Source organism: Phalacrocorax aristotelis, chromosome 3, assembly GCF_949628215.1.
Source record: "Phalacrocorax aristotelis chromosome 3, bGulAri2.1, whole genome shotgun sequence".
Classification (NCBI taxonomy): domain Eukaryota; kingdom Metazoa; phylum Chordata; class Aves; order Suliformes; family Phalacrocoracidae; genus Phalacrocorax; species Phalacrocorax aristotelis.
Genome location: NC_134278.1, coordinates 7,710,467 through 7,724,576, shown reverse-complemented (window position 1 = coordinate 7,724,576; position 14,110 = coordinate 7,710,467).

The following is a 14,110-nucleotide window of genomic DNA, read 5'->3' as shown; positions in this document are numbered from 1 at the left end:
CACAGACCCCTGGGGAACACCACTAATGATAGGCCTCCATCCAGACTCTGCCCTGTTGATCACAAAAGTGATCTAGTACAGTTTCCCTGTACTAGACTTTGCCTGAGCTGTAAATAAGCCCTACTGCTGTGACTCTACCAATAGTCTGCAGGCCTTCCCCTTTGGTGTTGTATAGGGAATGCCTTTTTGCCATGTCCTCCCCCTTTTTAGGACTCAAAGCCCAAGACATCATTAACTTGCACTAACTGACTTTATTTACATCTGTGGGAAGCAGATGTGAAGTGCAGCTGTGTCACAGCTTCTTGCTGGTCAGCTCTGGATGGACAGGACACAGTCCAATCTAATTGGAAAACAGGAATTAAGGGAGCTGTGTGAGATGCAGAAGGAATCTTATCACACTGTCTCTGCAAAAGGAATTACAAAGACATGCTCTTTTCTTTTTTAAACATGACAAGAATGTCAGCAGATCACCGTAATTCTCTTGCATCATGTCTGAAAGGAAAATCCAGTGTTTGATTCATAATCACTTTCAGTAACATTGAAAACTCAAAGTTGGGCATTTTTCTGAGAAACCAAGATTGAAGATTTTAAAAGGAAAAGATCAGAAGGAGTTGTGCACCAAGCTCCTTTGAAATTCCACTTTCTGACCTCTAAATAGCATCGGGCTAATGAAATTTTTCTACAGTAGCACTGAGAATCCTCAGGAGAAGATCAGCACCCATTTGTGCTGCACACAGAAACAAAAATGCCCCCAGAACATACAAACCTGGGGCAGTGTTGATGATCAGGCAATGATTTGTCCTATGTGGCAGGTAACATGATGCATTTTAGTATGATCTAATATGTAATGCTGTCCTGATAAAAGGGTCAAGGCTTTGCTATGGGAGGTATTATGCAGTTATGTAGGAAATTTGGGTTTATATATAATCTAGATCTGAAGAATATTTGTTGAAAGAATTCATCAAAAGCAAGGCAATGGTATTAAACTGCACAGTTACTGCTCCAATGTCATGTTTTTTTCAGCAACTTAGGCAAAGAAGAGGGGAGAAGAGCTGGAAATGATGGACATCAGTCATCTTCAAGGTGTGGATGACCGGAAGGTGTCTGTAGGTGGAAGAGCATGGATATGTGCAGACCCTGGGAGAGTGAAAAGGAAGGAAACTGTGTTTTGGAGGATGAAAACAGTTGTGAGACCCTGTCCTTGACAGCAGAAAGTGGATATGTCAGTCAGTGGTGGTCTGAAGGATGCAATGGAGTGGCTTGGGTGTTAGTGAGGAAACAAGCTCACAAAATGTTTTGCAAGGAGCAATCGAGCACCGAGAGCTTAATCTCATTCTCTTTTAAATTCTTTCAATATGTTTGGGGGCTTTTTTGTTTGCTGGTTTGGTTTGGGATATATTTTTTTTTTTAATCTTTATGGTGTGTTAGCATTCAAAGCTTAAACGCATAGGATTGTTATAGTTTGGTCCCAAAGGAAATACCAGGCAGTGACTGCTCTATGGGCTGTGTGTATAACAGCAAGCAGGAAAACATGGCTGAAATAGCTTTTTTAATGGCAGCAAAGTCCCGTTAGACAATTTACAGACTTTCATCCAAAGTAATTGCACATAGTCAGCTTCTAACATACTGAAGTCTTTGTTTTAAATCAGACCATTTTTCTGTGCTGTTTTTTTTTTTGTTGTTTGTTTCAAACTCATCTACAGCTACTTCATTACTTGTATATTTTGTTCTGATTGTATAATATCTAACAATCTAATGATTTAAAATTGCAGAGTCCCTTTTTGGACTAGAACCTTTCAGTCAGGAAAAACTGTAGAATAATGTAAAATACATTTGAGAAAGACATGCTTCTTCCAGGATGGAAGGACCTTTAAGATGCTGGGATCTTCTGGAGCACAGACTTATAAATGTGGGCTGAATATGGGATACTGGAATTAGGAAATTTTATAAACCTTCTAAAGAGGAGAATAGTTTTAAAGTTTTTAAAGGTTTTAAATTCAGTGAGGCTTGTTCAGCTTTGCTGTTTCTGATGCTTCTTAGTGCCCTTGCACCTCCTTTTCTCTGACTCAGTCTTATCCCAAATCAACAAACCACCCATAATTACCCCTTTTCCCCAATGTCCCCGGCTTATGACATCCATACCCAAGTATGGTATCCCCAATACTGTTACTTACTGATACTGTACACACTGATGTCTGGTATTACTGCCAGGTTCCCTAGACACCGTGGCCTTGCAAGACTCTATTCACCACAAAGTCCCCACCAATTGTCTGTGAAGTTTGGCCATTTCTCACATACTTTTCCCTTGGATGGTAATGGAAAGGTATGTGACACGGCAACCCAGCCATCCCTCGCTGTGCTGTTTGTGACTTTTGTCAGCTTTGCATATTATTCTTGTCTCATCCAGGAATTTCCCATGTCATGCCCAGCAGCTTTCCATGTCCTATTCAGACAGCTTAACCTCAGCCTAGGGCCTAAGGAATGATCCAGTCATTTTCTCACAGCCCTAACAAGGACCAGTAGCTGTATAAAAGCTGTGAGTAGACTGTGCTGTACCAGTCTGACATTTTTATTATGAAAGGCTTCCTCCTTTCTTGGTAAATCTGTTGTGCAGGGAAAGAGAGGGTACATTCTTGCTCCTGACAGTCAAGGTTTGACCTTTTCCTTCATTATCTTGAAAGCTTGAGGTTAGTATTTACGTGTTTTGCTTAGTTAATGATGTGCAAATCAAAAACATTGAAGCATATAATTTCTTTCTCTTTTGAATTTTTTAATTTCTGGGAAGTGTAATTGAAACTCTTGTGGTCATATTTGATCTCCCATGTGTTGTGTGGTGTGATTAAATGTGTGGTTTGAGTAAGCAGTAATGGAAATATCTTGCCAAAATATCCCATGCCGGGTTGGGAGGGAAGACCTCAAACGCTGCCTTTCACAGGTTAGGGCAGATTCTCTACTGCATGGAAATAATCTGGAAAAGTCAGAGTTGAAGAGTTATATTCAAAAGATGCAAATGATTCTGGTTCTCATCTGTTTGAGAGCACTTGCCATGGGTGCAAGTGGGGAGATACCACAGCAGAGCACTGGGAAAAGACTTCCAGGTAGATGGAGGAAGTAGAGAAATGAAGAAAACTGGTCCTGCATCTTGTAATAAAATGAATAATTCATATCCTTTAAATACACTAGACCTAGACAAAATGTAATAACTACAAGTCACACTAGCATCTAGTAATTTTTGGCTATAGGGGTCATTATCTTGGCTAGACCACAGGGCCTCTGCCTAAAAGGATGCAATAGTCTCCAGCCAGGTTTGTCTCTCTGCCAGATGGTCTGACTTTCAAGCATACATGACTTACATGCAGGCACCGTGGCTTTTCAAGTCCTGTTCACCACCACGAGTATCTGTACACTGCTGGTTTTGCAGTATGTTTAAAGCTTGCTCTTTAAAGTAAACCACATTTAATTAGTTTAAAAACAAACTAATTTTAATTAAAACATGGATGTCATAATTGAAACCATATCTCTGCTTCTGTATTTTTCGCCTTCTTAGAGCTCATGTAGTCTTAGAGACACACCTGCTGTACTCTGAGTTCCTTGGGTATACTTTCTGTCTTTATTCAACCCTCTAAATTTTTCTCCCTCTACTTCCTTGCTGAGTTCTGTAGCTCTTCATTTCATAAAGAGAAATTCCTCAGCTTGTTTCGATCCAGAGTTACGGCTTATTGAGAACACATGTGAATATCGGACTTTTAGGATATAGACTTTTGGCTACGTGCTGGTATGAAAAGAAGAGAAAATGTATCTGTGAAGGCAAGAGAAGATGAGGAGGAACCTTTAAAATCTGCCTATGATTCTAAGAGCTTTTCTTTTCTTCTCCCATTGTGGATTAGGGAAAGGGACAAACCATTTACAAGCACAATAAAACAGAGCATTAGTTAGACATGGATAGTTACTAAAGTGACTATTTTACATTTTTAAATGGAAAACCAAAATACTTTATTCTGTCTAGTGTAGTAGAAAAAATTTAATGTAAGCGGGGATATTGCCAAAAGTTTTACTGCATATTAACAAATGTTATTTTTGGATCGCTATGCAACTAGGCAAAACCCAGTTCTTCAATAGAGCATCTCAGTAAACAAGTGGGATTTTAAAAAATATTTTGATGGCAATAATCTGCCTGATGCTGGATGTCAGATCTTCTCATGATCAAATCGATGGATAAATTATTAAGCAGTAGTGATGGACAGTCTTTCAGGGGTAATTACTTCAACAGTAATAAAAATGATTGCATAAAGTGCACATGCTGACACCTTTGTAATGGCAACTGCTGCTTTCAGGAGCTCTCTCAGCAGCTCTGATGTGCTCTACCAGCACAATTGCTAGGATCACAGCACTCTAACAGCCATGGAGGACAATCAGAAAACCTGGATGAAATGAATTTGGATATTCTTGTCTCTTTTCATATGGTAAGCATCCTCTTCAGGAAAACGCTATAATACTTGGGTATCTTGTTAATATCCTTGGAAAAGTCCAAATGAGACTAGAGATCGAGCCTGGGAAATATTGTCCATGAGTACCAGACCAGAGAGCTGTTGCAGCATAGGAAAGCAGATATTGCCATCCTGCTCTGCCTCCATGTTCAAAGGATGTGAACAGCTGAGCCCACATTTCTGTCCAGAGGCTCTGTTCTGCAGGCATGTGTCTCTAGAATGTGCGCATTGCCATCAGTGGAACATGTCCCACGACTATCCTAAGCAATGTGCTTTGAGACAGTGCTTGTGATGGGTGTCATCTCTTCCCTGAGGAGGAGATTTGTACGATGAGTTCTTGATTTGGGGATATTTTGGCTTTTTCCTGACTGGCAGCTCTTTTGTTGAGAAGGTGTAGATTCATTGCTGGGGAGACTTCTTCCTCTTGCCTGATGTTTTTGGAGGGTTTTTCATGTCATCAGTTCTCTGCCAATGCAAATGCTTTGATCTGTAGTCCCTTTGTGAGCTCACCCATTTTCTGCCTGTGGCCCACATTTTTATTTTTGGAGCATGTAATATTTTTGTGACTAGGTCCTTTACGATGGTTAATAGGGAGCCTGAGAGATGCTTGAAGGCAAACAACAGGTCAGAGAGGCTTACCCACCCATCTCTTTGGACCTTGGTTGCTATAAAGCCTGCTAAATGTTACTACGCTTTCACCAAGATGTTGTGATGACAATCACTTTGCACTTGGAAGGAGTCTTGTGGTTAGCTCAGACTCTTTTGAGCCCACATAGAGTTATGCTGCCCTTTCTTCCACAAAGATGATTTTTATTTGTCCCAAAAGAGTGGGATCCATCAACTTCAGTTACCATCCAAAGCTTCCTGGTGGTGTCAGGTAGCATGTTTTCTTTCAGTTAACAGAGTCAAGGTGGCCATTTACCTTGATGAAGCTGACAAGCAGTAAGTCGTTAAACTGCAGAAACTCCATTTCTGTCACTCATATGTCAGAAATGATGTATTTACTGGGCACAGACCTCCAAGCACTTTGAAGCTGAGGACTTGGCTGAGCCCAAATGCTGTATCATGTTAGCTGTCCTTGCTAGTGTGAACAGGTTCGCAGCTTTATATGTTTCTATACCAAAGTACTGTCTTTCCTTCTTGAGATTGGGCCGCACATTTGAATACCGCTCTATTAACATGTGATTATGGTTTAACTGCACCCATATTTAGTAAGGCACTGACAAATCCTATGCTGGCACTAGGAAAAATAAAGCATAACAAGAAGCAGAAGACATACAGGAGTTACCTCAGTCATCCCTAACAGCTAAAAAAGGAAAAGAAAACATGCTTTTAAATTCAGGGTTTTTTCCAATCATCCCAGAATAATATAGGAAGAGGAAGAGCCTATATTTCTGCCCTAAAACTATTTATGAACTCATGGATCCTTAGTATTCCTAGTGCCTGCATCTAGAAGCAGGACCCAGAAGCATCCTGGGATGGCGGGAGATCCTTCATTAACATTGATTTCATTTTCCCCCTTGCTTTGCACAAATTGAAGCCCTAGGCGTATAAACCAGAAAAGGACTGCAGTGCACTTTGGCCAAGGACACATCTGGACAAGGCGGGGGGGGTTCAAAGCTGTGGAAACTGAGGGTACTTGCCCTGCGGCCTCTCCATCATCAGCTGCAGCCATACTAGACGCACAGAGGTGGAAAGGAAGGCAGCGTCTTCTGCAAGATCAGTTAGTGCTGGAGAGGAAAAGGTAGCTGTTTAGTACACAAGCTTTTCAAATATGCTCAAAAGATTTGCCTGTTTTTTGCTGGTTTGTTTTGGGAACCTTTGTTTTTAAGCTGTATGAGTTAGTTTCTACACATCTCTGTTTCTGTCTTTAGAGTGGATCTCATTTAGCACACAGCCAAACTGCTGCTGTTGTGGGACCTGTGGGACTTGCTTTGTGTTTTCTTCTGTTGGTTTTAATAGAATTTTAACCCGCATGTTATTGATTTATCTTGTACATTATGTGGTCCAAGAGCAAGAAAAGGAGGAAATCTCACAAGAAAAAGGGTTATAACACTTATTAGATTGTGGTTGTTCCATCACCGGTGGGCCTCATAGCTGGAGCAAGGAGATCTGTTATGTTTGGTTTGTGTACACTTCAACCATGGATGTCTTTATTGCTGAACCCCTCTGTGTTTCACTGCAAAAAAATGAAGCTATCATAAACTGCTCGAGGGTGAGTCTGAAGGACCATCTAGAACAGGTGATCCTACAATAAGACTGAAATAATGCCATATTTTCTCCTTTTGTTTTGCTTATGAGTCTCTCCATTAGATCTGTGCTGTGCTTGTTATGCCTTTCTTTTGCCAGGAAGACGAAAACTGATCCATTCACACTAGTGTCAGTGAAATAGTTCAACCAATGTCAAAGCTCAGATTTTCAGTAGCTTCTTTATCCAGCCACTACTCCCATTGTAATAGCAACACCAGCTGTGGCATTCTAACGCTTGTCTGTCCAGATAAAAGAACTTGTGTGCAAAACTTGCCGACTATTTTGTCACTAATGCTGCTTGTCATGGATATATGTCATCTTGTTCATTCTGTAATATTAAGCATGGAAGATATGTGTTAACAGTATGGCCATATAAAAATTGGAGAAACTGGTGCAATCATGGTTTGTGTTCACAATATCCTCAGCTTACACTGACGTTAAGTGGGTATGTGAGGTCTTCTCTCAGTTTGTATGGTTTAGTGAGGTTTTTTCCCTTCTCGGTGACACGCATGGCCCTGAGGGTTTGTCTAGCAAAGAAATCAGTTTCCAGTATGCTTGGGTTAACAGCTAACGGTGCGGGCACTCTTAGTTTTATTTGACTTTCATGTGTTATCTTGAAGGGAGTAAGCTGTTAAAGGTCCAGATTTCTAGATAATAAATATTATCCTTACTATCTTTGGCAAATATCTCACTGACAGTGAGGAACTCCAGAAGGATCTAAGAAAACTGAGTGAATGGTCAAGTACGTGGCAGAGGAGGATAAATGTATAATAGTTCATCTGGGGAAAATAATGTAAACCATACCTCCACAATACTTGCAGTCAGCTCAGAAGAGACACCTTGGCATCACTGTTGGCAGGTCTTTGAAATCACTGGCCTAACATGCAGTGACAGCCAATAAGCCAACAGGAAAAGAGGCATCGTTGGGAAGGGTACTGAGGAATAGGGAAAGGATGTCCTTTTGCTACTATATAAAACTTTGATATACCCACACTATGAGGATTTTGGGTCTCCAAATCTCAAGAAGAATGTCATGGGGTTTTGAAAAAAGAGAGAAGAGCAATGAGGAACAAAATTTTAAAAAACATGGAGGCAGTGGAAAAATTGAATGCAGAAGTCTTATTCCTGAAAACCCACAATACATGAACAGCAGAGTATTCCTTGAAACTCATAAGACATCATTTTAGAACAAATTTTTAACAGTGGTGTGGGTTTTTTACACAGTGAGTAGTGAAATTCAGAAATTAGTTTCCATTAGAGTGAGGGTGTCTGTAGTCCATTCCTGGTAGACAAAAAAAAAAAAAAAATAAAATCCAAAGAGACAATGAAGTACAAAAACAGTAAGAAAAAAGGTTTTCATTCACGTCTAGCCATCTAGTTAGGAGCTGTGGGACATAGCCATGTTCCACCTTTCAAGGTAAAGCATGTTGTGCAGCCAAACAGCAGTTGTTTTGCATAATTAAGCTAATCTATACTGGTAAATCAAAGAGTGCTTGGTGATTTTTTTAAGCACCAAAACTTAACCCTCTATATTGTCAAAGTGTTAGCATGATTCTTGGCACATCTTTAGCACAGTCTGACTAGTAGCTTCCAAAAGATTTTTAGTTATGTTCTGGAAGCTAGCAAGGACCATTTCCAATGGGTATTTTGGATACAGACAAAATGAGTGCTGGTAGGAGAGTCTGACAGTGTGGATATAACCAGATAGATCCACTTGGCCTCAAGGTGACTCAAAGAACAAGTGCTGGCACTGTATAACTTACTGGAATAGGTATAGAGATCTGAGCCACGAAGGTCTATGGCTCAAATATTACTGCTGACAATGGGCTATGGGTATTATGGAGTTAAGAAGAAGTCTCATAGTGGGTCTATATCCAAATGTACCCACTCCACTGAAGCTGCCATACAATGTGTGGGAAGTCAGAGCACAGAAGCTGATGAATCAGCTGTTCATTTCAGGTAATGGCATTTATTTTTGAACTCTGTCCTTGGCTTTAGTTCTGAAGGACTTTGGAACAAATGGTCTGTCTGACCCAACCTATGTTTGCCAATTGTGTAACCTCAGTCATACATATTACTTGCTTAGCTAATTTTTGCATTGATGCTTTGCCAAGCCAACTGATCCATTTTTCTTGCATATTTATGCAAGAGGGTAGTTTTGCACAGCTCTGGTTCAGTGAGCCTGTAGAGTAATCAGTTACGAGGTTCATGGATTTCCATTGCACCTGTGCTTCTGGGAAGTACCCAAAGATTTCTGTGTAGAGTTCTATACAGACATCTCCAATTCTTTCTGTAGCTTTCTGAACAGCTGCTTCCAAGTCTGTGTGACTTACAAAGCATGACTGCACCATTTGTGCAGGATGACAATTTTAGTGAGGAAACTACTTTGATGGGTCAACAGGGGGAAGGCAAAATTTGAATAAAACCATAAAAGACTAGCTCAGACAAAAGCTCTGTAAGAAATTCTGGAAGTGTTTCAACCAAGGAAATAAAAAGATTTTGAGTTTTGAATTTGTCTCCCGACAGTAGTTTGCAAAATGAATGCACATCCAATAATCAAGGAACCATTCAATGTGAAATCTGGCATATGGGAGATGGGTGCTGATGTCCCTTGTTTATCTCCCATATAATGACTATATGAATCAGTTAACAGAAATTTTATTGTGCTGGGTGGAACCTATCACAGTTTTCAGATGTCAGGCTAAATCTCAGCCTACCAGAGGGACTAGATTACCATGTGTACATCAGAAGATGATGAGTAGTTATTCAGAGAAGAGCTTTCACCTTTAAGCAGCTTTGAAAAGTTGGATGTTCTACTTTTCACTTTTGGGTAAAACAAAAATGTCTTGAAAGATTTTAGTCTTGGAGCTGTTCCACACTTAGAACTGCTGCACCAAATAAGCCCTGAGGACTACTGCGATAGTTTTCCAATCACTGCCAGTGGGCAGCATGAAATGCCACAGAGTGATGCTGAACAACTTTTTTTCTTCTTCCAGCAGCCAGATGTGGAATAATCTCCACCTGTGTCCAACAAGTGCCGATAAGTTTAAGATCTGAAGAAAGGTAACTCCTTTCCAAAAAGTTCAGCATCACCAATCAGGAATTGTTTAAGATGGTCTTATTGTGAAAAATTCCAGGTCTGTTTTGATCTGTGTTAAATTCTTTCCCTCCAGAAACACTTTTCTCTTCAGACACCACCATGAAATGTATTTCTGGAAAGCAGCTTTGCAGAAAAGGCCATGGGGTCACAAAACTGAACATGACCCAGCAGTGCGCTCTTGAGGCAAAGCTATCCTGGGCTGCATTAGGCCAAGTATTGCCAGCAGGTCAAGGGAGGTAATCCTTCCCCTCTACTCAGCACTGGTGACGCCACACCTGGAGTGCTGTGTTCAGTCCTGGGGTCCTCAGTACAATAGAGATGTGGACATACTGGAAAGAGTCCAAGAAAGGCACAAAGATGGTTAGGGGACTGGAGCATCTGTCTTATGAGGAAAAGCCAAGAGAGCTGGGACTGGCCTGGAGAAAAGAAGGTTCAGGGAGGCTCTCATCAATGTATAGAAATAGCTGGAAGGAGGTTGCAAAGAGGATGGAGCCAAGCTCTTTTCAGCAGTGGCCAGTGGCAGGACCAAAGGCAATGGGCACAAAATGAAACACAGGAGGTTGCCTCTGAACTTTTTTACTCTGAGGGTGACTGAGCCCTGCAATAGGTTGCCCAGAGAGGTGGTGGAGTATCCATCCTTGGAGATATTCAGAACACATCTGGACATGGTCCTTGGTACCTGTCTCTAAGCAACCCTGCTTAAGTAGGAGGATGGGACCAGATGACCTCTGGAGGTCCTTTCCAACCTCAAGTCTGTGATTCTGTGATCCTAGAGGTAATGTTGTAATCACTTCTAACAGTGTAGGCAGGGCTGCACAAGGATTTGTGCTAAAGCATGTAACAGATGCATCTGAACTGACATCTCTTACCTACAGTGTGAGCAGATATGACTGTGACATGGGATCCACAGACCTCCTACACACTGGGTTAATACCAACATCCTTGCACTATTGTGCTGCCTTTGTCACTTCCCCATTAACAGTAGTTACTTGGGTCACAAAACATTTTACTCCGACCATTAAGAATTCAAAAATTCCTGAAGCTGCATTAGTTTATTTGTTTCTGTAATAGACTAAACAAAATGCTGAGTTTTCCCAGCCAGGGTGGCCATTATATCGGTAATATTAATTATTAACATGAATATGGAAATTATTTCGGAAATCTTTCCATGTCTTTGGCATGGTACTCCCATGGGGAAGTGTTGTCATGCACATACACATCCATATTTTCTGACAATCCAGATATACCCTCCTGATTTAAAGTCATTGCTCTTTCTAGTATGAGAAATTACATCATTGCTGTAAGCGTGGCAATACATATTTCTGTGAATTTATGATAGTGGCACTGCTGGCAAGTCCTGAATAAACTTGGAAGGTATCTAAACACACAAAATCAATTCCATATATAAGTAGTTAGGTCTTTTGCATGATTAACTTACGCAATTTAAAAACAAGCTTTCAGGTCATCCCCTCCTACTGATCTAATTCAACACATCTCAGGATCAGCAGAGTTGGGCTATATTCTGGATATCCCTATGGGAGCTCAGCAAACTCAGTTATGCTATATGTTGCACACTGATCCTTCTGCAACAGAAAGAAGGTTGGATCCATCCAGGCTGAAATTTTGGGTTAGGGCACAGGCATGTAACTGCAAGCAGTTGTGTCACTGCTCCCCAGGTGAACCACAGTAATGGTAAGATGCACTCTGCTCCTCCTCTCCATTACAGCATAAAATGCATTGATGTTAGCTACCATAACACCAATAAGTTTTTCCTCACAACTGCAGCAGACTAACAGCATAGGTGCTTAAAAAGTGCAACCTGGTTGATCTGAACCACTTATCTGTACTCTTCCTATATCAGTGGTTAAAACTTCCACCCAATTGAAAATCCGAATTAAAAACTGGTGATCAAAGACCAGTCATGTCTGTACACCATCTTGGCTGTTTTCCCAAAACAATGGTCAACTGAGAGTTGCTTTTTGTATTAACTGAAACACATTTTACAGTGAATTTTTACCGTTCTGTGAAGGTAAAAGTAAACAGTAAAAAAAAATCTCTACATTGCCCTGTCTGACCTGCGAGAATTCAACTGGACATTTTTCTGAAGTATTTACTAGCTTTTCTTTAGACGATTTTGAAAAAAACTTAGGGTGGCATAGAAATAGTAGGTCCTAAGGTCCTCTTACTAATAGAAATACCTTCCCCATTCAAGTAAGTACAAAAATGAAAGCATCATTTCTTAACTTTTTGATCCACCTTGGTGAAGTTTCATGAGCGCTTCAAGGCGGGTAAGTGTGGGACTTAGAAGTGTGAGACATTCTGGAGTCTGAAGAATATATAGGCTCAAAAAGTAACCAGAGTAATTAATGGTGGAAAAAATGTCCACAAAATGGTTATGAACTGTGTTTAGCAGTAGCATTTAGCACTGAAAGTCTCTAAACTGCAGCTTGCCAGAATCTTTGGGGCTATAATGGGGGGATTATTCTATACTCACTTACCTTCTTGTCCCCTTTTCTGAATCTCCAGCTACAAGCCTTGAACAGAGACTAAGGTAAGGAGAGGTTTGGTTTGATGTGGTACAGCCATGCTTAGGAGTCTTTGCTTGTGGTTTAGCCTCACCTCCAACCTTGCTGGCTCTGTCTGTGTACAGTTGCAGTGATTCCTGGGACTAGGGCTGATTTCAGCATCCTTGACATCAAACAGAAACTATGCTTCAAAGGGAGAAGCTGAGTGAGGTTGTCTCAGTAAGGCAATTACATAAGAAATAGCAGCAGAGAGGAAAATTAAATATAACTATGACTATTTTAAGGATATGTATACACAAGGTATGATGCTATTGTGATGGGCAAATAAAATTTAGAGGTTCAGGGACTAGGGGCCGATGTAAGCAGCAGTGTTTTTCTTTTTAAAGATGGAATGTGTTGCATCTGAAGATCAAATGCAAGGTACTGTTATTAAGTATTAAGGATAAATTTGTTTTGAAGAAACACCAGATGCTTACTAAGTATCAGTGGAGGGAACGTACAAAAGATGAGCAGAACATTACTAGCAATGACCATAAAGGAACAGAAGTAGGATATAAAAATGCAAATTAAAAAATGGCTTTTTGCACAGCGTATGGCATTTTAGAAATACAGAACCAACCTATCTGTGAGTAAACTGTTAGCAAAAGATGCTTTGCACTAACATCCTACAGAGTTAATGAGGCTACTACTAGAAACAGTATTAGAGAAATGCTAACCTTGCAATGAACATTTAAGCTAAGAACATTTTTCTTTCTCCAAGTTGAATTCTCTCCGAAATGTAAACCCCCTCCAAGTTTAAGGAGCGTGTTATAAACAAAAAACATTGTTTTTCTGCTTGCATGTTTAAAATGTAAAGTGCCATCCCTAGCACTGCCACATAATACACTTTTCTACCACCTTTCACAGAAAACTTGGTCAAGTTGCTATTTATATTGAAGGCAGTTATATTGACAGCAAAACAGCATCTCCATCTGAAGTGAGATAGATATATTCTTCTCAGGCTGTTAACAGACAAGATGCACCTGCCCTTTTGAAAGGCTGAAGTCAAGAAGACCTTTAGCTGAACATGCTGCTTCTTTCATAATACTGCCTAAATTGTAGCTAAAGTGTTTGCCCGTTTATTTCCAATCTGCCTTGCTGGTATGTGTTAAGGGACAAGCTGATATTTTTTTCACTGTGGTCAGTACCAAAAAAATGCATAAGCTGGAAAGCTTTTCCTAACTGAAGGCTAAAGTGGACTTTTAAGTATCTTTGACTAGCACTGCATTAATATTGTGGTATTCAGCAATAATGCAAAACACATTTAGGGATCACTTCAGCTGTGTTGATGTGTTGCTTTCTCCTGCTCTGGATGGTTTCACGTCACAGAGAAGCCACTCAGACTGTAAATGTATTGAAGAACTTGCTAACTTCAGTTCTGCTCTGAAGTCAACTGCACTAGTAACTGAAAGACCAATATGCATCTACTTGCATGTGTTGCTTGATGATGATCCAAAACCTCAGGGGTAGCTACCCCTCTGTGTTTGTCTCCCATCCTTAGGTAGTCAATCGGCTGCTCTGCACTTCCATTTCCTTACCTTTGCCCAGCTCCTACAGGCATTGTTCTGTCTCTGAAGTCCTTGAATTTTCTGACAAGTGCTACAGAAATGCAAAGCATTGCTAACATATCGTATTGATTCCTGAAAAAGAGAAAAGTCTGAATAGAGGAGAGAGAAGAGGAGTTACAGGAAGGATAAAACCAGCCTCTT